The following is a 25842-nucleotide window of genomic DNA, read 5'->3' as shown; positions in this document are numbered from 1 at the left end:
GTTGCAGGCTCTGCCCTTTTAAAGACACAGAGTTGCTGGAGGGATCTCTTGAAATGCTGAACTTGTTTTTCAGTGCATCATTTTTGTATATATCTCCATTATCCCATATATGGGAAATCCACTCCGTTGCGTTCCCTGCAGGCTTTCGAACCCAACCTGTGGCAAAGCTTAAGCTGCTATCACTAACAGAATACCCAGAGACCTTAGAGGTGATGTGTAAGGTGTGTCGTCGTAATGAAACCAAGGTGCAGCGGAGGATGTGTTCATCATCAGAATTTTAATTGACTGAACGAACACAATACAAAACGAAACAAAAACGACCAGAAACAGTTCTGTCAGGAAAACACACTAACAGAATACAATCACCCACAAAAACCCAAAGGAAAGACAGGCTACTTATGTGTGACTCCCAATCAGCAACAACGAACTACAGCTGTGCCTGATTGGAAGCCACACATGGCCCAAAACAAAGAAATACAAAAATAGAAAAATGAACATAGAACGCCCACCCAATGTAAAACCCTGGACGAACCAAAATAAAGAACAAAAACCCCTCTCTATGGCCAGGGCGTTACAGTACCCCCCCAAAGGTGCGGACTCCGGCCGCAAAACCTGACTAAGAAGGGGAGGGTGGGCATTCCTACGGCGGCGGCTCAGGTGTGGGACGTGGTCTCCGCTCCACCCTCGGTGTCGCCCACTGAGGTGTCGCCTCTGGCCACGCCGGAGGACTGGTGGGCGACCCTGGCTGCGCCCGGCTGGCGGGCGATTCTGGTTCCGCCCGGTTGGCGGGCATCCCTGGCTGCGCCCGCCTGGCGGGCGACCCTGGCGGCTCCGGCGGCTCCGGGCTGGCGGGCGGCTCCGGCGGCTCCGGGCTGGCGGGTGGCTCTGGCGGCTGGCGGGCGGCTCCGGCAGCTCCGGGCTGGCGGGTGGCTCCAGCGGCTCCGGGCTGGCGGGCGGCTCAGGTGGCTCTGGCCCAGGATTCACCAGGCTGGGGAGACATGAAGGAGGCCTGGCCCTGGGCACAGGCACAGGACTCACCAGGCTGGCGGGCGGCTCTGGCGGTTCCGGACAGGTGGGTAGCTCTGGCGGCTCCGGACAGGCGGGCGGCTCTGGCGGCTCCGGACTGGCGGGCGGCTCTGGCGGCTCCGGACTGGCGGGCGGCTCTGGCGGCTCCGGACTGGCGGGCGGCTCTGGCAAATGTATGGATTTACGTTGCAGTATAAAACCCAATATCATGGCTATGGCCAAAATCATGTTTATGGTGAGGTTTCATTAGGGTTACATTGGTACCATTGTCCTGGGAGGTGTTTATTTGACCTGTTCAGTGTTGATGTGTCCATATAGGAGCAAAGGGGTTTAGTATGACATAATATCACTGTGACCCTCCAATAGACCCCAAGCGTAACTGTATAGTCACAGTGATATGCACCATGACAAAAACCTCCCACCAGTACCACACACCAGCTAAATGAGGATAGCAACACATTCAGATGGTTGTGATAGGTGTTAATACACATTTATATTATTTCTTCAAATATTTTAGAATATTTGTAACTGTTTTGTAAACTATTATACAGTATATTATTACATGGTTGAATTCACCTTAAAGATTTGTGCGCGCAATTTTTCCTAAATCCTTCAGGTACAATGCTTTATAACGTGTTATAGAAATGTATGAGCCTTTATAATGTCTTATAATAAAGGTTTATAATATTTTCCTTTTCAACTGACACAAAATAGTTGTTATTTAGACCGCATCAGTATGAATGATTTAACCTTTAATAGTTGTTATGTAGTCAGCATCCTTATAAATGGTTTAACCTTTAAAAAACCCTAGATTCAATTGAAGCACTGATGTGACATAACAAAAAAATCCCCATCAAAATCTGTCAGTTTAAACTAGAGATATATTTTTGCAATCTGCCACATCCGCCGATGCCTCACTTTCACATCTGCGGTCAGATCATGAGACATCCCGACAGTTGGTCTTTTCACAAAGACGTCTGTAGTGTCTGAATCGTTATGACCACTCTATGGAAAGGGGGGACTCTCACGAACACGATGGTGTTCGTTTTGCTCTATGACCCCCACAAGTGTCATGGGACTCGTCTGAAGGTAACCGCTACCGTTTAAAATAAATGTATGGAAGTATGAAGGTAGTTTTGTAACTACCCAAAAAGGGGTGTACAGTATGTGTAAAAACAATATATAGTGCATTCGGAAAGTATTCAGACCCCTACACCTTTTCCACATTTTGTTACGTTACAGCCTTAACTCCTCATCAGTCTACACACAAAACCTCATAATGTCAAAGCAAAAAACAGTTTTTAGACATTTTTGCAAATGTATAAAAAAAATATGAACGGAAATATTACATTTTACATAAGTATTCAGACCCTTTACTCAGTACTTTGTTGAAGCACCTTTGGCAGTGATTACAGCCTCGAGTCTTCTAGGGTATGACACTTCAAGCTTGGCACCCCTGTATTTAGGGAGTTTCTGCAGATCCTCTCAAGTTCTGTCAAGTTGGATGTGGAGTGTCTCTGCACAGCTTTTTTCAGGTCTCTCCAGAGATGTTTGATTGGGTTCAAGTCCGGGCTCTGGCAGAGACTTGTCCCGAAGCCAGTCCTGCGTTGTCTTGGCTGTGTGCTGAGGGTCATTGTCCTGTTGGAAGGTTAAAATTCGGCCCAGTCTGAGGTCCTGAGCGCTTGGTGGTTCCAAACGTCTTACATTTAAGAATCATAGAGGCCAATGTGTTCTTGGGGACCTTCAATTGTGCCACGACACAATCCTGTCTCAGAGCTCTACGTGCAATTTCTTCAACCTCATGGCTTGGTTTTTGCTCTGACATGCACTGTCAACTGTGGGACCTGATATAGACAGGTGTGTGCCTTTCCAATTCATGTCTAATCAATTGAATTCAACACAGGTGGATTCCTATCAAGTTGTAGAAACATCTCAAGGCTGATCCATGGAAACAGGAGGCACCTGAGCTCAATTTGGAGTCTCATAGTAAAAGGTCTGAATACTTATGTAAATAAGGTAGTTATTTTTCTTATTTTCAATACTTTTGCAAAGAATTTGAAAAACCATTTTTTACTTTGTCATTATGGGGTATTGTGTCTAGATTGATGAGGATTATAATTTTTTTATACATTTTAGAATAAGGCTGTAACAAAATGTGTAAAAATTTAAGGAGTCTGAATACTTTCCGAATGCACTGTATATATATTTCCTCGGCTATCTTATATCTCCTAGATACAGGACAGACATTTCAAAACCTTGTTTCTTATGATTTATTGTTTGACTGTCTTTTTTTGCAATTTAGGAATGTGTTATTCAATGTGTTCCTCTGGGCTATAGTAGTAAAGGCCAAATTAACCTCTCTGGGCAAGCGTCCCACCTACTCAACAGCCAGTTGAATCCCGTGGCGCGTTATTCAAATACCTTAGAAATGCTATTACTTCAATTTCTCAAACATATGACTATTTTACAGCATTTTAAAGATAAGACTCTCGTTAATCTAACCACACTGTCCGATTTCAAAAAGGCTTTACAACGAAAGCAAAACATTAGATTATGTCAGCAGAGTACCCAGCCAGAAATAATCAGACACCCATTTTTCAAGCTAGCATATAATGTCACATAAACCCAAACCACAGCTAAATGCAGCACTAACCTTTGATGATCTTCATCAGATGACAATCTTAGGACATTATGTTATACAATACATGCATGTCTGTTCAATCAAGTTCATATTTATATCAAAAACCAGCTTTTTACATTAGCAGGTGACTAGCATGTGACTAGCATTCCCACCAAACACTTCCGGTGAATTTACTAAATTACTCACGATAAACGTTCACAAAAAACATAACAATTATTTTAAGAATTATAGATACAGAACTCCTCAATGCACTCGATATGTCCGATTTTAAAATAGCTTTTTGGTGAAAGCACATTTTGCAATATTCTCAGTAGATAGCCCGGCATCACAGGGCTAACTATTTAGACACCCAGCAAGTTTAGCATTCACCAAAGTCAGATTTACTATAAGAAAAATGTTATTACCTTTGCTGTCTTTGTCAGAATGCACTCCCAGGACTTCTACTTCAATAACAAATGTTGGTTTGGTCCCAAATAATCCATTGTTATATCCAAATAGCGGCGTTTTGTTCGTGCGTTCAAGACACTATCCGAAAGGGTAAATAAGGGTTACGAGCATGGCGCATTTCGTGACAAAACAATTCTAAATATTCCATTACCGTACTTCGAAGCATGTCAACCGCTGTTTAAAATCAATTTTTATGTAACTTTTCTCGTGAAAAAGCGATAATATTCCGACCAGCAAAGCCTGTTTACATTCAACGAGAGAGAAAGTAAAAGGATGGGATCCCCTCGTGCACGAGCCTTAGTCTGACGGCCCTCTGATCGGCCACTTTCCAAACGAGATAATGTGTTTCAGCCTGGGGCTGCCTCAATATCGTTCAGCTTTTTCCCGGGTTCTGAGAGCCTATGGGAGCCGTAGGAAGTGTCACGTTACAGCAAAGATCCTCAGTCTTCAATAAAAAGAGCCAAGATTAACAAGAACTTGTCAGACAGGCCACTTCCTGTTCAGAATCTTCTCAGGTTTTTGCCTGCCATATGAGTTCTGTTATACTCACAGACACCATTCAAACAGTTTTAGAAACTTTAGGGTGTTTTCTATCCAAAGCCAATAATTATATGCATATTCTAGTTACTGGGCAGGAGTAGTAACCAGATTAAATCGGGTACGTTTTTTATCCGGCCATGTAAATACTGCCCCCTAGCCCTAACAGGTTAAATATTTTATCAAGTAATTTAAAAAATATATATTATTTTATACCTAAAGGGGTCCTAAAATTCAAAATCAAATAGCTAAATGATCCATAATATGACCATTTTAAAACATTTCCATATGTCAGTTTACCAGAACCCTGCTGAAAGGTTTGTCAAAAGCCGGAATAGGTTGCAAAGGGTTAATCGGCACAGCTTCCTTCGGTTTACCCATCCTTTGGCAAAGGATTTATTGTAAGACACAACATCGTTTTTCAGACCAGAAGACGTTAAGCAGGATATGGTCATACTTCTTGTTGACCGCAGGATGTCCTGCCATACTACCATCATGAGCCAACCTCAGTATCACTTGTCGAAGCGTAACTGGAACAACAATCTGAGACACACTGGGCCAATCACCCAGCCCAGAAGTGGCGTGAGAACGCCATTTCCTCATAGAACACCATCTCGTCAAAGAAACCCACACGAACTTCAACAAATTCTCCTCTGTATGTATCTCAGCAAAAAGTGGGGAGATTGAAACACCTTTACTCTGTTCCGCAATCAACTGCTTCCTAGACATGAAGTATAAACTATAGGGACCCTCTCTTCCTTCAGTGGTCCTACTGGGATTTTCTAAGGAGAGGTCAACTCTCTCAACGTCTCGAACAGATCAACCATCCTCCTCAACACTAGACTTTCTTAGACATAATACGTATAACGTCACACGCTGCGAACACTCTAGCGTACTTTTCTCATAACCCATCAAGTTCCTCTAATCTGGGTTCCTTACAAATGACAGGATTTGGCACAACCTTCCCTCCAGCCAAATCGTTTCCCAAAATGAATGAGACCCCCTTCACCGGTAGGCTAGGCGTCACACCTGTAGTGTCTTAGCTCTTATTACTTATTTATATAATAAGAAAGACTCAGAATACAAGGAAATGAACTGGACCTTCACATTTACTAAAATGAGTTAGTACCAGAACAACATAGAACAACACTGTGCATGACCAAGGGTGCTCCATTCTTAAAGGGGACATCAGTAATTAACAGAACATAACATTCCTTCTCTTATACAATCAGAGCTACTTTTACCAAACCACAACTGAAACATTACCCAGAAAGTGTTGTAGTTATTTTGCATCATTTGATTTGAACTTGAACGGTTCGTTTTTGTTTGTGTTTGTTTGTTTATAAATCCAGTCTGTCTGGTGGACGGTGCCTTTGTTCTGGGTAGCGCCTTGGATAGTCTGGAGGCTCCTGAACATCCTCAGTGTGTGCTTGCTCCATATATAGCTTCTGCTATAGCAGCACCTTCATCAACACGTTCCTTTCTTTCAGCCTGGGGTCTCTTTACTGCCCCACCGTCCTCTACAGTTCCCTGTATGTCACTCTCAGGAGCTCTCTGTGCCTGTTCTCTCTCGATTGTTGTGCTGTTTTCCGTGGAATGCATTTGGTTAATGTGACGCCGCCACATTATGTCTGGGCTCACATGAACCTGGTAGGTTTTGGGTCCCGTTTGTGTATGCACGGTCCCTCTGTCCATTTCCCTCCCCTTCTGTAGTCTCGCACCATCACTTCCTGTCCTGTTTGGAGATGGTGCTCCCGGGCCACCGGAGAGCATCTTGGCTTGTTTGTTCAGCACTTCATTATGCCTGTTTGGCTTCATGATATCCAGCTGTGTGCGGAGAGGCCACCGAACATCAGTGGAGCTGGGCTTTCCTTTATCGTGGCATGTGGGGTGTTTCGATAGGAGGCCAGGAACTTGGCCTGTATTGTTTGCAAAGTCCCTTCGTCTCGTTTTTCTGCACAGAGTCCCTGCTTTAGGGTTTGCACAAAGCGTTCTGCCAGCCCATTGGTGGCAGGGTGGTATGGAGCTGAGGTTGAGTGTTTGATTCCATTTACTGACGTGAATCTTGTAAACTCGTCACTTACAAAAGCTTGCACGTTGTCACTTACCAGCTGCAGATGTTGTTCTGAGACACTCTATCGTCTGAACTGAGGTGGAGGAGTCAGTGCAAAACACACCTCTGGCCATTTGGAATGGGCATCAACTATAACCAGAAACATGTGCTTTTCAAAGGGACCAGCATAGTCCACATTAATTCTCTGCCATGGCTCTGTGAGCCATTCCCATGGGTGGACTGGGACAGGAGCAGGCATGTGAAGGGTTTCCAAACATCCGCTACAGTTCTTCGCCATGATTTCTATCTGTTGATCCAGACCCGGCCACCAGAAGTGGCTCCTTGAGAGCACCTTCATTTTGACAATTCCAACATGTAGTTGCTGAAAAACCTGATGTTGGCATTTCTGGGGTATCATGACTCTCATTCCCCACATCAAACATCCTTGGTACGTTGTAATTTCGTTTCTCCGCTGGAAATATGGAGTCAGCTCCTTTCTGCCTGTAGCTGGCCATCCTGACATGGTGTAGGTGTATACTTTTGACAAGGTCACATCTTTCCTTGTCTCCCGTTTGATAACTGTGCTTGTGACAGGTAGTGCCTCGAGCTGAGAGGTATGGAAAATGTCCTCTGCATCCACACTCCTTTGTATTTCTCTTGTACATGGCAGTCTGGATAATAGTAGTGTCTTTGCTTTTATTACTTATTTATATAATAAGAAAGACTCAGAATACAAGGAAATGAACTGGAGCTTCACATTTACTAAAACGAGTTAGTACCAGAACAACATAGAACAACACTGCGCATGACCAAGGGTGCTCCATTTTTAAAGGGGACATCAGTAATTAACAGAACATAACAACTCCAATGAAAATGAAACCAGAAATAAGATCAGACTCGAGTTTCACATTATATAAAGGAATTTCCATGCAACCCATCTCCACGCCTTGTACTAACACGTTGTAACCAGTGTCAGACAAAGGCAAAACACCCTCCAAAAGGAAGGATTGGGCAGTGTCTCACAGTATCTTCACCGGCTGCTTAAGGAAGTAACTCTGGGTCTTCCATTCATGTGGTGGTCATGAGATCCAGTTTCATCATAGCACTTGATGGTTTTTGCGACTGCACTTGAAGAAACTTTCAAAGTTCTTGAAATTTTCCTCTCTGACTGACCTTCATGTCTTAAAGTAAAGATGGACCGTCATTTGTCTTCTCGCTTCTTTGTTCTCACCATAATATGGACTTGGTCTTTTACCACATAGGGCTGTCTTCTGTATACCCCCCTACCATGTCACAACACAACTGGTGGCACCTTAATTGGGGAGGACGGGCTCATGGTAATGGCTGGAGCGGAATTAGTGGAATGGTATCAAATACACCAAACACATGGCTTGCATGTGTTTGATGCCATTCCCATTCGCTCCGTTACAGACAATTATTATGAGCCATCCTCCCCTCAGCAGACTCCACTGGTATGTTGTAATCATTATATCATAGGATGTTTGATATTTATATACTTCTAACTTCAACTGTACAAGGGAGGAGTGAGTTTTAGTACAGGTCTGCTGTTGGTTTGTATCACTGTGGCCACCGAGCACAATAATACACAGCTGTGTCTTCAGTCTGCAGACTCTGTCCTTTTAAAAACACTGTGTTGCTGGAAGTGTCTCTGGTGATGCTGAACTTGTTTTTCAGTGAATCTTTATAAGCTGTGCTTCCACCACTACTAATATATCCAATCCACTCCAGTGTTTTCCCTGCAGGCTGTCGAATCCAAGCTGTATACAAGCTAGTAACTGAATACGAGACCTTACAGGAGATGGTCAGTGGTTGACCTGGCTGGACAGTCATAGAGGCTGGCTGAGTGAGTTCATAACTCTGTACACCTGTGGAAAGGAAAGAATGAACAATATTAAAACTCCAGATAACATGATCTTTCAATTACATTTAAGTCTGATGCAGTTTTCATTATTGTGTTTGTCCCCCCATAGACACTCACAGGAGGCAGCTGCCAGCAGCAGCAGCAGAGATGGAGGGAACATGGTTTGTTTTGAAACTGAACTGATGGGAGCTGATCCTCTATACTCTCCAGGACTCAGAGGGACTGTTTATATAAACCCTAACAATAAGGGGGAGGTAGGTAAAGGGAGGAAGAGAGAGGCATGGTTCTATTTGCATATGGTAAGGAGGGAAATCTGAAAGATCTTAGAATATCAGTGAAAATTGTGAAAACTTCTATCAGTTTTAATACTCCAATGTATTGTTGTTGTAAAATACACTTCAGTATATTGGCAGATAATGTTATTTGATACAATGACCAAAAATATTTTGCCAATATCGTCCCAATGCAACAGTGTTATTGGAATATGAAAATTAAAACAAAGTGTGGGTTCAAGTAAATTCATAGAATGCTTGATAAACAGGAAATGATTGCAAGATTATTTCTATGCAAATGAGAGGAATTTATTTACATACTTCTCTGTGTTACAAAACATATCATCAAGCACAACAGGTGGAGATTTAATTAACCACCCTGAAAAAGGCACTGAATTACTGAAACGTTGGTTATTATGGTTACCCATTAAATTATTGGGAGCATATACAGTATGTATGTGACTTTCTTTCTTTAATTTCATGGAGATTTAAGCAATAACATATATACTATATATGTAAAAAAATATATATTAAAAAAATTATAGCTAGTAACAGAATAAGAGACCTTACAGGAGATGGTCAGTAGTTGACCTGACTGGACAGTCATAAAGGCTGGCTGAGTGAGTTCTTCACACTGAACACCTGTGGAAAAAAGCATTTAAAATGTTGCTCAATATAAATAGAATCATGTTATAGTCATAACAAAACTGTAGTCATCATCTTTAATTATTTTGTCTTTCCTGTCAAATCTAGAGAGACTCACAGGATACAGCTGCCAGCAGCAGCAGCAGCAGCATAGATGCAGGGAACATGGTTTGTGTTGAAGCTGAACTGGTTGGAGCTGCTCATTACTCGCCAGGACTCAGAGGGCTTCTAAGGGCAGACAGACAGACACTGTTTTAGTAGGGAAAGAACCAGAGGGAGGGTTTGCATTGACGTAGAGAGATGAAGAGGCAAGGGGTCCTACTCTAGAGGTGGGGATAGTGAAGCTCTTATCATATTGTCTTAATGAGAGGGTCCACAGTTTGAAACTTGTGAGGTTGAAACTTGTGGTTATATTATGGAAAAGGTTGGAGATATATATTGAGCATAGTTTACATGTAATCAGTTACTCCCCAACCCTGAGCAAAGATACAGTATCTTTTATGTCTAAGCCCATTCTTTGATATCCTGTCAAAGATACCCATCTAGTATAAACGGAATTCATCATTCCATGGGTGTGGGGTTTGGCCTCTATTTATTAAGAAGGTTAATATCGCCCCATCCTGGTAGATACATATCACTCCAACTGTTTAAGGGATGAGTGAGTTTTTGTACATGTCTGGCCCTGGTTTGTATCACTGTGAGTCTCTGGCACAATAATACACAGCTGTGTCTTCAGCCTGCAGGTTCTGCCCTGTTAAAGTCACAGTATTGCTGGAGGAGTCTAAAGTGAGGCTGAACTTATTTTTCAGGGAGTCTTTGTGGTGTGTTCCTCCAGTATATTTCATTCCAATCCACTCCAGTCCTTTCCCTGCAGGCTGTCGAATCCAAGCTGTGTAATAGCTACCTACAGAATATGAGACCTTACAGGAGATGGTCAGTGGTTGACCTGGCTGGACAGTCATAGAGGCTGGTTGAGTGAGTTCTTCACACTGAACACCTGTGGACAAAGCATTTACATTTAAAGTTACTACAAATATAATAATTTTTACATTTTAACAAAACTAAAGCCATCACTAATTGTTTTGTCTGTCCGACCCAAATCCAGAGACTCACAGGAGGCAGCTGCCAGCAACAGCAGCAGCAGAGATGCAGGGAACATGGTTTGTGTTGTTCAGGACTGAGGGACACACACAGAGACTGTTTATATAAGGTGGAGAGAAATAGACAAAGAGCATGGTACAATTTGCATAGGGAAAAGAGAGAGGTATGGAAGGAATGGGAATAACAGTAACCCTTTTCTTTGATAACTATGCCAGATTGTAATACTCAATTATATTGTCCCTGTAAACAGCTGGACTGATGCTGGTGCATAATAAGCACTATGAGCAAAACCTTTTGCCAATATTTTTGCATCATAACATGTGGTATCCAGTTTTTTTATTTCAATAAAAGTCAGATATTAATTTCCAAAATGGTCCTCAATAGATGATGTTGCATGACACAAGTGATAAGGGTTCCTTACAGTGCCTGCTTGTGAATATTTTAACTGCAGTGGGCTAAATCAGGGTCACACAGAGTGTTTCTTGGTAGTCTTAAACAAATCTACTTTGAAACAAAAGTAAACACCTCACACACATGGTTTATGAAAAAGAAGACACCTGTACCATGTCAGATATAGAGTTGAAATGTATTTATTTTTGAGTTTGCAACCCATTATTAGACATTATATACATCACAGAAGACTGAACAAAACCATTTGACATAGAAACACTGGATTTTTTGAATATAGAAAATATATATATATGAAATTCTGAACAATATCCATAACATTCCACAAATGAGGCCAGTAGAGGGTATTTTGGTCATTTGACTGCAGGAAAGGGCTATTGCAGGAACACAGAAGATGCATTTACTTACAAATTGTCCATGCATACAGTAATCTACTTTCAGGGACATTACATTGAAAGTGAGAAGTACACCACAGATGTAGGATCTTAATTTGATCACCCTGTTGCAGGAGAACTTTCCTGCAATGCAGGAAATGTAGAAAGTGTTGTGTATTTGAGGTTTTAAAAGGCTTCTGCAGTTTGTTATTTCCATTTTGAAATTTCAGACTTAATTTTCACTCACAAAGGTTTATCAACCCCTTCAAAAATGTCCATTAATTATAATCCAAATAATAATGTGCATTTCGTGTTGCTGCACAATCAATTATTTTCCTGCTGTAGCAAACTGACTTAAATTAAGATCTTACATCTGTACATCTCTGTGCTCATGAATCTGTTAACGTGATCTACCCACAGATTGTGTTTTTGTACAGGTCTGGCACAGTAATACACAGCTGTGTCTTAAATCTGCAGACTCTGTCCTTTTAAGAACGACGTGTTGCTGGAAGTATCTCTGGTGATGCTAAACTTGTTTTTCATTGAATGTTTGTAACTGGTGCTTTAAGCATTATTGATATATCCAATCCACCTTTCCCTGCAGGTTGTCGAATCCAGAATGTAGTAAAACTAGTAACAGAGTAAGAGAACTTAGAGTAGATGGTCAGTGGTTGACCTGGCTGGACTGTCAGAGAGGCTGGCTGATTGAGTTCATAACTCTGTACACCTGCTAAATTGAAACAGCAACATATTGACAACATGAATATGTTCGGTGTACAAAAGTCTACTAGTTGCATTAAAATGTCTATCACCCAACATCCAGAGAGACTCACAGGAGGCAGCTGCCAGCAGTAGAGATGCAGGCAACATGGTTTGTGTTGAAGCTGAACTGGTGAGAGCTGTTCTACTCTACTCTCCAGGACTCAGAGCGATGTACTAGTACCCTCAGATACAGAGAGGTTTTTATATAGGGACGAGGTAGAGAAGGGAAGAGGGGCTAGTTGATGAATTTATTCATACTATTCATACTTCCACAAGATATAGTCCCAACGCAAATGTAGGGTTGCTACCCAAGCAGGCTGGTAATTCGGTCTATCGGTTCGGTTGCCAGGGACGCGACCCAGTCGTTCAGACTTTTTGTTCTGTATCTATGGACGTGACCCAGTCGTTTGTTCAAATGTTCCATTGCCATATTGGTTGGCAATGTTCTTATCCCTTGCTTGCTAGCTAGCCAACTATGGATAATTTACAGTCACAGCCTTTTGCATTTGTTTAAGCTGTTTTCTAATGACATTTATTTGAATACATCCATAACAATGAGCTAATGATGAGCAATTTCACCTGGCATAGAAAATGTGCTCTCTCGTCAGGACACTGTTGTTCAGAGGAGCTAGCCAACAAACATATCTATTGTGTCTAAGTCAATTATTTTTATACTGTCAAGGATACTCATGTAGTATGAACTAAATTAATCTTTCCATGGGGTATTTAATATCGCCCCTTCCTGATAGATACATATAACTACAACTGTTTAAGGGATGAGTGAGGTTTTCTGCATGTCTGGCCCTGGTTTGTATCACTGTGGTCCCTGGCACAATAATACACAGCTGTGTCTTTAGTCTGCAGGTTCTGCCCTGTTATAGTCACTATCTTGTTAGAGGATTCTAAAGTGAGGCTGAACTTGTTTTTCAGTGAATCATTGTAGACTGTTTCCAGTATATATTTGCCCAATCCACTCCAGTGCTTTCCCTGCAGGTTGTCAGAACCAAGCTGTCCAATAGCTAGATAAAGAGTATGAGACTTTACAGGAGATGGTCAGAGGTTGACCTAGCTGGACAGAGAATGGCTGAGTGAGTTCTTCTCAGTGAACACCTGTGGGAAGAGAAGGAAGGAAGAGATAATTACAAGTTCCAAATAGTGTCAAATAATGTCAGTTAACTTACGTTTTCATTCATGTGTAATTTCCCCCAGATCCAAAGAGACTCACAGGAGGCAGCAGCCAGAATCAGCAGAGATGCAGGGAACATGGTTTGTGTTGAAGCTGAACTGGTGTGAGCTGCTCTTCTCTACTCTCCAGGATTCAGAGGGATGTTCTAGGACTCTCAGATAAAGAGAGGTTTTTATATAAGAAGGAGGGAGAGAAAGGAAGAGGGGCTAGGTGAACTTTGCATCGGGAGAGGACATACAGTTAAAGTTGGAAATTTACATAGACAGGAGTCATTGAAACTCGTTTTTCACCCACTCCGCAAATTTCTTGTTAACAAACTATAGTTTTGGCATGTTGGCTAGGACATCTACTTTGTGCATGACACAAGTAATTTTTTCAACAACTGTTTACAGACAGATTATTTCACTGTATCACAATTCCAGTGGGTCAGAAGTTAACATACACTAAGGTGACTGTGGCTTTAAACAGCTTGGAAAATTCCAGAAAATTATGTCATGGCTTTAGAAGCTTCTGGTAGGCTAATTGACATCATTTGAGTCAATTGGAGGTGTACCTGTGTATGTATTTCAAGGCCTACCTCAGTGCCTCTTTGCTTGACATCATGGGAAAATAAAAATAAATCAGCCAAGACCTCAGAAAAAAAATTGTAGATCTCCACAAGTCTGGTTCATCCTTGGAAGCATTTTCCAAACACCTCAAAGTACCACGTTCATCTGTACAAACAATAGTACGCAAGTATAAACACCATGGGACCACGCAGCCATCATGCCGCTCAGGAAGGAGATATTTTCTGTCTCCTAGAGATGAACATAGTTTGGTTCAAAAAGTGCAAATCAATCCCAGAACAACAGCAAAGGACCTTGTGAAGATGCTGGAAGAAACAGTTACAAAAGTATCTATATTCACAGTATCTATAAGTATCTACAGTATCTATAAAACAAGTCCTATTTCGACATAACCTGAAAGGCCGCTCAGCAAGGAAGAAGCCACTGCTCCAAAACCTCCATAAAAAAAGCCAGACTACGGTTTGCAACTGCACATGAGGACAAAGATCGTACTTTTTGGAGAAATGTCCTCTGGTCTGATGAAACAGAAGTAGAACTGTTTGTCCATAATGACCATCGTTATGTTTGGAGGAAGAAGGGGGAGGCTTGCAAGCCGAAGAACACCATCCCATCCGTGAAGCACGGGGGTGGCAGCATCAAGTTGTGGGGGTGCTTTGCTGCAGGATGGACTGGTGCATTACACAAAATAGATGGCATCATGAGGCAGGAAAGTTATGTGGATATCTCAAGCCATCAGTCAGGAAGTTAAAGCTTGGTAGTAAATGGGTCTTCCAAATGGACAATGACCCAAAGCATACTTCCAAAGTTGTGGGCAATGGCTTATGGACAACAATTTCAAGGTATTGGAGTGGCCATCACAAAGCCCTGACCTCAATCCTATAGAAAATGTGTGGGCAGAACTGAAAAAGCATGTGCGAACAAGGAGGCCTACAAACGTGACTCAGTTACACCAGCTCTGTCAGGAGGAATGGCACAAAATTCACCCAATTTATTGTGGGAAGCTTGTGGAAGGCTACCCAAGACGTTTGACCCAAGTTAAACAATTTAAGCAATGGTACCAAATACTTATTGTGTGTATGTTAACTTCTGACCCACTGGGAATGTGATGAAAGAAATAAAAGCTGAAATAAATAATTCTCTCTACTACTTTCTGACATTTCACATTCTTAAAATAAAGTGGTGATCCTAACTGACCCAAGACAGGGACTTTTTATTGGGATTAAATGTCAGGAATTGTGAAAAACTGAGTTTAAATGTATGACATGAACTGCCAACTGTGGGACCTTTATATAGACGGGTGTGTGCCTTTCCACGTCATGTCAAACAATTGAATTTACCACAGGTGGACTCCAATCAAGTCTTAGAAACATCTCAAGAATGATCAATGGAAACAGGATGGACCTGAACTCAATTTTGAGTCTCATAGCAAAGAGTCTGAATGCTTATGTAAGTTATCTATTACATTTTTATTTTTAATGAATTAGCAAAAATTCTAAAAACCTGTTTTTGCTTCGTCATTATGGGGTGTTGTGTGTAGATTGCTGAGGATTTCATTTTATTTAACACATTTTAGAATAAGGCTGTAACGTTACAAAATGTGAGAAAAAGTCAAGGGGTCTGAATACTTTCCGAAGGCACCGTACATACATACTGTACATACAGTGTATACATACCATTTGTATGTGTAAATAATTATTTCCAGTTGTGGCAGTGATGAAGTATGGAGTCATGGCACCATATTTTGGCCAGGGAAGATGAATGGCTTTGTCCTATAGCTTGTCATAATGTTATATAATTTCAGTAATTGTGGTATGTTACCCCATGTATTGTTACAGAACCAAGTGGTAAGGCTAGTCAATATTTTGTATCACAATTTAGCATAAGTTGTCCTAGTTGCACTAGTAACCGAACGGTTGCAAGATCTAATCCCTGAACTGACAAGGTAAAAATCTGTCCTTTTACCCCTGAACAAGGCTCCTAAAATTAGAATTTGTTCTTAACTGACTTGCCTAGGAAAAAAGAAGGAGATATGCTAAACATTCTCATTGGTATTTTATGGATAAAACTTATATTTTTCCATAAATTGGGTGGAACTCAGGAGAATTATGTCTGCTCTTCAGCTCCCATATTCTATACAGTATCTCCCAAGAGGATGGGTTTTTGTACAGAGCTGGTGCTGGTTTATACCACTGTGAGGGTAGGCACAATAATACACAGCTCTGTCTTCAGTCTGAAGGTTCTGCCCTTTTAAAAACACAGTATTACTGCTAGATTCTACTGAGAGGCTGAACTTGTTCTTCAGTGAATCCTTGTATTCTGTGACTCCAAAATATACATTTCCAATCCACTCCAGTTCCCTGCAGGTTGTCAAATCCAAACTGTCCAAGTGTTAGTAACTGAATATGAGACCTTACAGGAGATGGTCAGTGGTTGACCTGGCTGGACAGTCATAGATGCTGGCTGAAAGAGTTCATAACTCTGTACACCTGGGAAATAAAATAATGAACAATATTAAATACACAAAATGGCAGTTGTGTTGAAGCCAGTTTTATGCTAAAGGCAATTTTCTTTTCTTTCTCTTTCCTCCAAATCCAGAGAGACTGACAGGAGGCAGCAGACTTGCAGGGAACATTGTTTGTGTTGAAGCTGAACTGGTGGAGCTGCTCTTCTCTACTCTCCAGGACACAGAGGGACGTACGAGGACAGACAGACAGCCATATACGTTTTTTAAGTAGGGAAAGAACCAGGTTTGCATTGATGTAAAGGGGAGGGGATGTATAAAAGGGTAAGAGACACTCCAGGACCATCTCCACTATTACTGGACACAACCTTTACACTCTGAAAACTCAGAGACCCTCTTTAGGTTATCTTTTTGAATAGGAGGGTGGGGTAAATATGAAACACTACATTTACAGCATTATTAACATATTTAAGACACTACTTTTGTTTTGACAAACCAAAGTATTTTGAATCAACATCCATATTATACTTTTTTTCTTGTAATAAAATTAATTATCAGAGCCTTCATCAGTACTGGTCATTATTTTAATCATATGGAGAGAGAGTGCCCCCTGTTGGTGCATCAACAACACTAGCACCATGTATTTAACAGGTGTATCATTGTGTTATTATTTGATACATCATTAGAATTGTGCCTCATGTATCCCCTTGTCATGGTCTACTGGTCATATCATACGGGAGTCTGTGTGTTTGTGCACATCCTTCCTTTCTCTACCAGATGTTTTTTGTACAGCTGTCAAAAACCTTTCTGCAGAATCCATGCTCAGCTAATATTTATGTGTGCTTTTACAGAATCGTAGCACTATTATTTCAATTTGAGTAACAACTAAAAATGAAAGTCGTACATTAGCTACACATAGTATTACTGTCTGAAATGTTGTCAAATATCACTTTGATATTAAATAAAATGCTTTTTTCACAATTCAATGTTCCTTACTGTTAAGTCAGCGTTAAGTGTTAAGTCAAAGTTGGCTAACCCTCTTCTTTTGGACAGTCAAGGTCCTTATGGGCAGCTGTTTTGATTCAGTTGTGTTAGATTAGGGATAGACAAATCCTTGTCATTGTAAAAGATGACTCCAATACACAATGACTTGTACGTGTTTAATGTATTTTCTGCTCTTTCTGAAAAGAAGACAGGTCACAACATAAGGAAAAACTCAGAGAGCCTATTCATGAAGAATAGACAGTGTTTCTGAGGTTCAGGACATATAATTAAAGTTGAAGGTTGTCTATCCCTGCTGTTTGCAGAGAAGGGTTAGTCAAATGTCTACATGTTCCACAGCCTGTCTCTATCTATATACTGAACAAAAGTATGTAAAGTGTTGGTCCCATACTTCATGAGCTGAAATAAAAGATCCCAGAAAGTTTCCATACACACAAAAAGCTTATTTCTCTCAAATTTTGTGTACAAATTTGTTTACATCCCTATTAGTGAGCATTTCTCCTTTGCCAATATAATCCATCCACCAAACAGTTGTGGAATATCAAGAAGCTGATTAAACAGCATGATCATTCCACAGATCCACCTGGTGCTGGGGACAATAAAAGGCCACTCTAAAATGTGCAGTTTTGTCACACAACACAATGCCACAGATGTCTCAAATTTTGAGGGAGCGTGCAATTGGCATGCTGACTGCAGGAAGGTCCACCAGAGCTGTTGCCAGATCATTTTATGTTAATTTCTCTACCAAAAGCCTTGGAGGCCAAAGTCGTTTTAGAGAATTCAGCAGTACATCCAACCGGCCTCACAACCACAGAGCACATGTAACCACGCCAGCCCAGGACCTCCACATCCGGCTTCTTCACCTTTGGGATCGTCTGAGACCAGCCACCTGAACAGCTGATGAAACTGAGGAGTATTTCTGTCTGTAATAAAGCCATTTTGTGGGGAAAGACTCATTCTGATTGGCTGGACCTGGCTCCCCAGTGGGTGGGCCTGTGTCCTCCCAGGCCCACCATTGGCTGCATCCCTGCCCAATCATGTGAAATTAGGGCCTAATGAATTTATTTCAATTGAACGATTTCTTTATATGAACTCCATCACTGTAAAATCTTTGAAATTGTCACGTCTGAGGGGTTTTTGTACAGCTCCACCACTCACGTCACTGTGCCCAGCGTGCCCAGTAATACACAGCAGCGTCAGACCAGACAGTTTCTGATGTCATGCTCACTGAGCTGTCTTTGGTCAGTTCAATCTGTCCATCCAGGGTTTTGGCATTGCCTGCTGCTCCAGTATTGATGTTGATCCAGCCCATCCATTCCAGTGGTTTCCCTGTAGGTTGGTGAATACAGTTCATACCATAGCTTGTAAAGGTATACCCAGCTCATCTACAGGAGAGGTTGAGAATTTCTCCAGGCTTGTTCTGGAGTGGACTGGAGGGAATGGACTGCATACTCTGACCATGTAGACCTGATTTAGAGAAAGAGAGAGAGGAAACAAGGGGAGAGGAGAGAGGAGATAGGGTGCAATATTGAAGGAAAACATGAAGGAATTGTAAATCTTCTTTGCTCAGCTTTGGAAGAGTTGATGAGGAGTAAAACCAAGCAGAACTCACAGGGCAGACAGGTAAAGGTTTCCCTTCATACTGAGGGTGGAGATATGAACTCAGCTGCTCCATACAAGACAACAATACAACAAGTCAGCAGCAGAACAGAAGTATATATGAACTCTGAGGAATCTGGAATTACATCATGATGTCATGGGTGAGGGTCTGATGACTTCGACAGGATTGACGTCCCGTCCACAGGACGGTTGAGCTAACGTAGGCTAATGTGAATAGCATGAGGTTGTAAGAAAAAAAAATCCCAGGACATAGACATATCTGATATGGGCAGAAAGCTTAAATTCTTGTTAATCTAACTGCACTGACCAATTTACAAATCAAATCAAGTCACATGTTATTAGACACATGCGCCGAATACAACAGGTGTAGACCTGAAATGCTTACTTACGAGACCCTAACCGACAGTGCAGTTTAAAAAAATATTGATAAGAATAATAGACCAACGTAACAAGTAATTAAAGAGCAGCAGTAAAAAATAACAATATATACAGGGGGGTGCCGGTACAGAGTCAATGTGCGAGAGCACCGGTTAGTTGAGGCAGTATGTACATGTAGGTAGAGTTAATTAAAGTGACTATGCATAGATGACAACAGAGTGTGGCAGTGGTGTGGAGAGGGGAGGGGGGGGGGGGGGCAATGTGAATAGTCTCAGAAAAAAAATTGTAGCCCTCCACAAGTCTGGTTCATCCTTGGGAGCAATTTCCAAATGCCTGAAGGTACCACGTTCATATGTACAAACAATAGTACGCAAGTATAAACACCATGGGACCACGCAGCCGTCATACCGCTCTGGAGGGAGACGCATTCTGTCTCCTAGAGATGAACGTACTTTGGTGCGAAAAGTGCAAATCAATCCCAGAACAACAGCAAAGGACCTTGTGAAGATGCTGGAGGAAACAGGTACAAAACTATCTATATCTACAGTAAAACGAGTCCTATATCAACATAATCTGAAAGGCCGCTCAGCAAGGAAAAAGCCACGACTCCAAAACCGCCATGAAAAAGCTAGACTACGGTTTGCAACTGCACATGGGGACAAAAATCGTACTTTTTGGAGAAATGTCTTCTGGTCTGATGAAACAAAAATAGAACTGTCTGGCCATAATGACCATCGTTATGTTTGGAGAAAAAAGGGGGATGCTTGCAAGCCGAAGAACACCATCCCAACCGTGAAGCACGGGGGTGGCAGCATCATGTTGTCGGGGTGCTTTGCTGCAGGAGGGACTGTGGCACTTCACAAAATAGATGGCACCATGAGGAAGGAAATGTATGTGTATGTATTGAAGCAACATCTCAAGACATTAGTCAGGAAGTTAAAGCTTGGTTGCAAATAGGCCTTCCAAATGGACAATGACCCCAAGCATACGTCCAGAGTTGTGGCAAAATGACTTAAGGATAAAAAAGTCAAATTATTGGAGTGGCCATCACAAAGCCCTGACCTCAATCCCATAGAAAGTGTGTTACCAGAACTGCAAAAGCGGGTGTGAGCAAGGAAGCCTACAAACCTGACTCAGTTACACGAGCTCTGTCAGGAGGAATGTGCCAAAATTCACCCAACTTATTGTGGAAGGCTACCCAAAACGTTTGACCCAAGTTAAACAATTTAAAGGCAATGCTACTAAATACTAATTGAGTGTATGTAAACTTCTGACCCACTGGGAATGTGATGTAAGAAATAAAAGCTGAAATAAATATACTATTATTATTCTATTATTAATACTATTATTATGACATTTAACATTCTTAAAATAATGATCCTAATTGACCTAAGACAGGGAATATTTACTAGGATTAAATGTCAGGAATTGTGCAAAACTGAGTTTAAATGTATTTGGCCAAGGTGTATGTAAACTTCCGACCAACTGTACATGAGGGGGCTGAGCACGCACCCCTGAGGGGCCCATGTTGAGGATCAGCGTGGCGCATGTGTTGTTACCTACCCTTACCATCTGGGGGCGGCCTGTCAGGAAGTCCAGGATCCTATTGCTGAGGAAAGTGTTTAGTTCCAGGGTCCTTAGCTTTTGATGAGCTTTGAGACCACTATAGTGTTGAACGCTGAGCTGTAGTTTATGAATAGCATTCTCACATACGTGTTCCTTTTGTCCAGTTGGGAAAGGGCAGTGTGGAGTGCAATGGAGATTGCATCATCTGTGGATCTGTTGGGGCGGTATGCAAATTGGAGTGGGTCTAGTGTTTCTGGGATAATGGTGTTGATGTGAGCCATGACCAGCCTTTCAAAGCACTTCCTGGCTACAGACGTGAGTGCTATGGGTCAGTAGTCAGTTAGGCAGGCTACCTTAGTGTTCTTGGGCACAGGGACTATGGTGGTCTGCTTGAAACATGTTGGCATTACAAACCCGCACAGGGAGAGGTTGAAAATGTCAGTGAAGACGCTTGTTGGTCAGTGCATGCTCGCAGTACACGTCCTAGTTATCCGTCTGGCCCTACGGCCTTCTGAATGTTGACCTGTCTAAAGGTCTTACTCACATCGGCTGCCGAGAGAGTGATCACACAGTCTTCCGGTACAGCCGATGCTCTCATGCATGTTTCAGTGTTATTTGCCTCGAAGCGAGCATGGAAGTAGTTTAGCTCTTCTGGTATGCTCGTGTCACTGGTCAGCTCTCGGCTGTGCTTCCCTTTGTAGTCTGTAATGGTTTGCAGGCCCTGCCACATCCAATGACCGTCAGAGCCGTTATAGTACGACTCGATCTTAGTCCCGTTTTGACTGTTTGATGATTCGTCAGAGGGCATAGCTGGATTTCTTATAAGCTTCCGGGTTAGAGTCCTGCTCCTTGAAAGCGGCAGCCTTTAGCTCAGTGCGGATGCTGCCTATAATCCATGGTTTCTAGTTGGGGTATGTAGTGTACGTATGGTCATTGTGGGGACGACAGCATCAACGACAACACTTACTGATGAAGCCAATGACAGATGTGGTGTACTCCTCAATGCCATTGGAGGAATCCCGGAACATATTCCAGTCTGTGCTAGCAAAACAGTCCTGTAGATTAGCATCTGCTTCATCTGACCACTTTTGTATTAAATTATCTAGTCACTGGTGCTTCCTGCTTTAATTTTTGCTTGTAAGCAGGAATCAGGAGGATGGAATTATGGTCAGATTTTCCAAATGGAGGGCGAGGGAGAGCTTTTTATGTATCTTTGTGTGTGGAGTAAAGGTGTTCCAGAGTTATTTTCCCTCAGGTTGCACATTTAACATGTTGATAGAAATTTGGTAAAACTGATTTAAGTTCCCCTCTATTAAAATCGCTGGCAACTAGGAGCGCCGCCTCTGGGTGAGCGTTTTCTTGTTTGCTTATGGCAGAACAGCTCATTCAATGCTATCTCAGTGCCAGCCTCTGACTGTGGTGGTATGTAAACAGCTACAAAGAATATAGATGAAAACTCTCTTGGTAGGTAATGTGGTCTGCAGCTTATCATGAGAAACTCTACCTCAGGCGAGCAATAGCTCGAGACTTCCTTAGATATCATGCACTAGCTGTTGTTTACAAAAAAAATATAGACCACCGCCCCTTTTCTTGCCAGACGCTGCTGTTCAATCCTGCTAGTACAGCGTATAACAAGCCAGCTGTATGTTGATATTGTCGTTGTTCAGCCACGACTCTGTGAAGCATAAGATGTTACAGTTTTTAATGTCCCGTTGGTAGTTTAATCTTCCCAATAACTTGTCAATTTTATTGTCCAAAGATTGCATGTTTGCGCGCAGAATTGAGGGGAGTCGGGGTATATTCGATCGCCTCCTACTCCTCAGAAGGCAGCCCGCCCTCCGGCCTCTCTTTCTCCGCCTCCTCTTCACGCAAATCACCGGGGTCGGGGCCTGTTCCCGAGGGAGCCATATATCCTCCGCCTCGGGCTCGTCAGAGTCGTGAAAGAAGAAAAAGGATTCTGCTAGTCCGTGGTGAGTAATCGTAGTCCTGATGTCTAGAAGTTATTTTCGGTCATAAGAGATAGTAGCAGTAACATTATGTACAAAAATAGTTACAAAATAAGTTAGAGAGTCTTCCCTGTGGCTCAGTTGGTAGAGCATGGTGTTTGCAACGCCAGCTTGGTGTTTGCAACACCAGGGTTGTGGGTTCGATTCCAGTACGAAATAAAAAATGAAATGTATACATTCACTACTGTAAGTCGCTCTGGATAAGAGCGTCTGCAAAATGACTAAAATGTAAAATGTTTCAAACAACACAGATAAACGAACAAAAAAACACAATCGTTTGGGGGCACGTAAAATGTCTGTCCCCGGCACCATTTTACTAAATTTTATAGTAGCTATTACAGTGAAAGAATTCCATGCCAATGTTTGAGGAGAGTGCACAATTATGAACTTGAAAATGTATGAATAAACCAATTAGGCACATTTGGGCAGTTTTGATACAACATTTTGAATAGATATGCAATAGTTCACTCGATAACTACAAAACTTTCCGCGTACAGCGCTGCCATCTACTGGCCAAAGTCTAATTTGCACTTGGGCTAGAATAATTCATTATGGGCTTTCTCTTGCATTTCAAAAATGATGGTACAAAAAAATACAAAAAACGGTGGGTTATTTCTTTGTATTATCTTTTTCCAGATCTAACGTGCTATATTCGCCTACATTCCTTTCCCATTTTCACAAACTTCAAAGTGTTTCCTTTCAAATGGTATCAAGAAGATGCATATCCTTGCTTCAGGGTCTGAGCTGCAGGCAGTTAGATTTGGGTATGTCATTTTAGGCGAAAATTGAAAAAAAGGGGCGGATCCTTAAGAGGTTGATAGATGGGTCAACCTATGACTCATCTATGGGGCCAGGAGTTTTTGTTGATCACATGACATGTCACAGACAAACTATGTCCCAATGCCCGAACCAGGGCCTGGAGTTTTTCCTGCTCAGGTCACGGAGGTTGGTAAAACTGCAGGGAATCTGTGAGAATGATTTTCTAAATATTTATAGAAATCCTTCACCATTTGGGTTAATCTCCTGTAAATGTCAGATTAGGGATCAAGCTATCAAGGACTGTCAAAGTGTTCTTCATGAAGGAACACAGCTATGTAGGCCTTTATACGATTCCTCTTTACTTTCTATCTTTCTTCAGGGAAATGTGGACATTGTCTTGATGTACAAGTAGTTCTGTTATTTTGGCTCTTAGGGGAATATTATACTTCAGTAGACATTACTATGTTGTACTGATGCTCTATTGCCCTCTGTTGACTCTGCTGCCAGTTAGATTCTCTGAGGAGTTTTTGTACAGATCCTCCACTCACTCACACCAGTGTCTCTCTTGCACAGTGATACACAGCAAAGTCCTCTGCTCTCAGAACAGACAGCTTCAGATACACAATGCAGATGGTATTATCTCGGGTAATCTTCAACACTCTTTGTGTATGTACCAGTATACCCAATCCATTCCAATGATTTTCCTGCAGGTTGTCTTATCCAGCTCATACCATATTTTTCACATTGTGTATACCATGATCCCTTACAGGAGAGGCTAAGAGTTTCTCCAGGCTTTTTCCGGAGAGGACTTGAGGGAATGGACTCCATACTCTGACCATTTAAACCTGATGGAGAGAAAGAGAATGAAGAAGTGAACATGAGAGGGAGAACAGTACAAATTGATCAAAACAAATGAAAAAAAAAACAATTAAGAATATTCAAATGTTAGCTCATATTTTAGTGTAAGCACAGTAATTAACCTCTATGGGACCGGCGGGACGAATTCGTCCCACCTACGTAACATCCACTGCCAGCCTGTGGCGTGATTTTCAAAATCTTCAAAATCCTATTACTTCAATTTCTCAAACATATGACTATTTTACAGCCATTTAAAGATAAGACTCTCGTTAATCTAACCACACTGTCCGATTTCAAAAAGGCTTTACAACGAAAGCAAAACATTAGATTATGTCAGCAGAGTACCAAGCCAGAAATAATCAGACACCCATTTTTCAAGCCAGCATATAATGTCACCAAAACCCAGAAGACAGCTAAATGCAGCACTCACCTTTGATGATCTTCATCAGATGACAACCCTAGGACATTATGTTATACAATACATGCATGTTTTGTTCAATCAAGTTCATATTTATATCAAAAACCAGCTTTTTACATTAGCATGTGACGTTCAGAACTAGCATACCCCCCGCAAACTTACGGGGAATTCGCTAACATTTTACTAAATTACTCACGATAAACGTTCACAAAAAGCATAACAATTATTTTAAGAATTATAGATACAGACCTCCTCTATGCACTCGATATGTCCGATTTTAAAATAGCTTTTTGGTGAAAGCACATTTTGCAATATTCTAAGTACATAGCCCAGGCATCACAGGCTCGCTATTTAGACACCCGGCAAGTTTAGCACTCACCATAATCATATTTACTATTATAAAAATGTCATTACCTTTTGTTGTCTTCGTCAGAATGCACACCCAGGACGTCTACTTCAATAACAAATGTTGGTTTGGTCCAAAATAATCCATCGTTATATCCGAATAGCGGCGTTTTGTTCGTGCGTTCCAGACACTATCCGAAATAGTAAAGAAGTGTCGCGCGCTTGGCGCAATTCCTGACAATAAAATTCCAAGTATTCCATTGCCGTACGTCGAAGCATGTCAACCGCTGTTTAAAATCAATTTTTACGTCATTTTTCTCGTAGAAAAGCGATAAAATTCCGACAGGGAATCTCCTTTTCGGCAAACAGAGGAAAAAATCCCAAAGGCGGGGGCGGTCGGGGTCACGCGCATAAGCTAGTGTCTCTTGATGGGCCACTTGAGAAAGGCGATAATGTGTTTCAGCCTGGGGCTGGAATGACGACATTCTCTTTTTTCCCGGGCTATGAGAGCCTATGGACGACGTGGGAA

This window comes from Salmo salar, chromosome 03 (assembly GCF_965601325.2).
Source record: "Salmo salar chromosome 03, fSalSal1, whole genome shotgun sequence".
Taxonomy (NCBI): Eukaryota; Metazoa; Chordata; class Actinopteri; order Salmoniformes; family Salmonidae; genus Salmo; species Salmo salar.
This window is presented reverse-complemented; position numbering follows the sequence as displayed.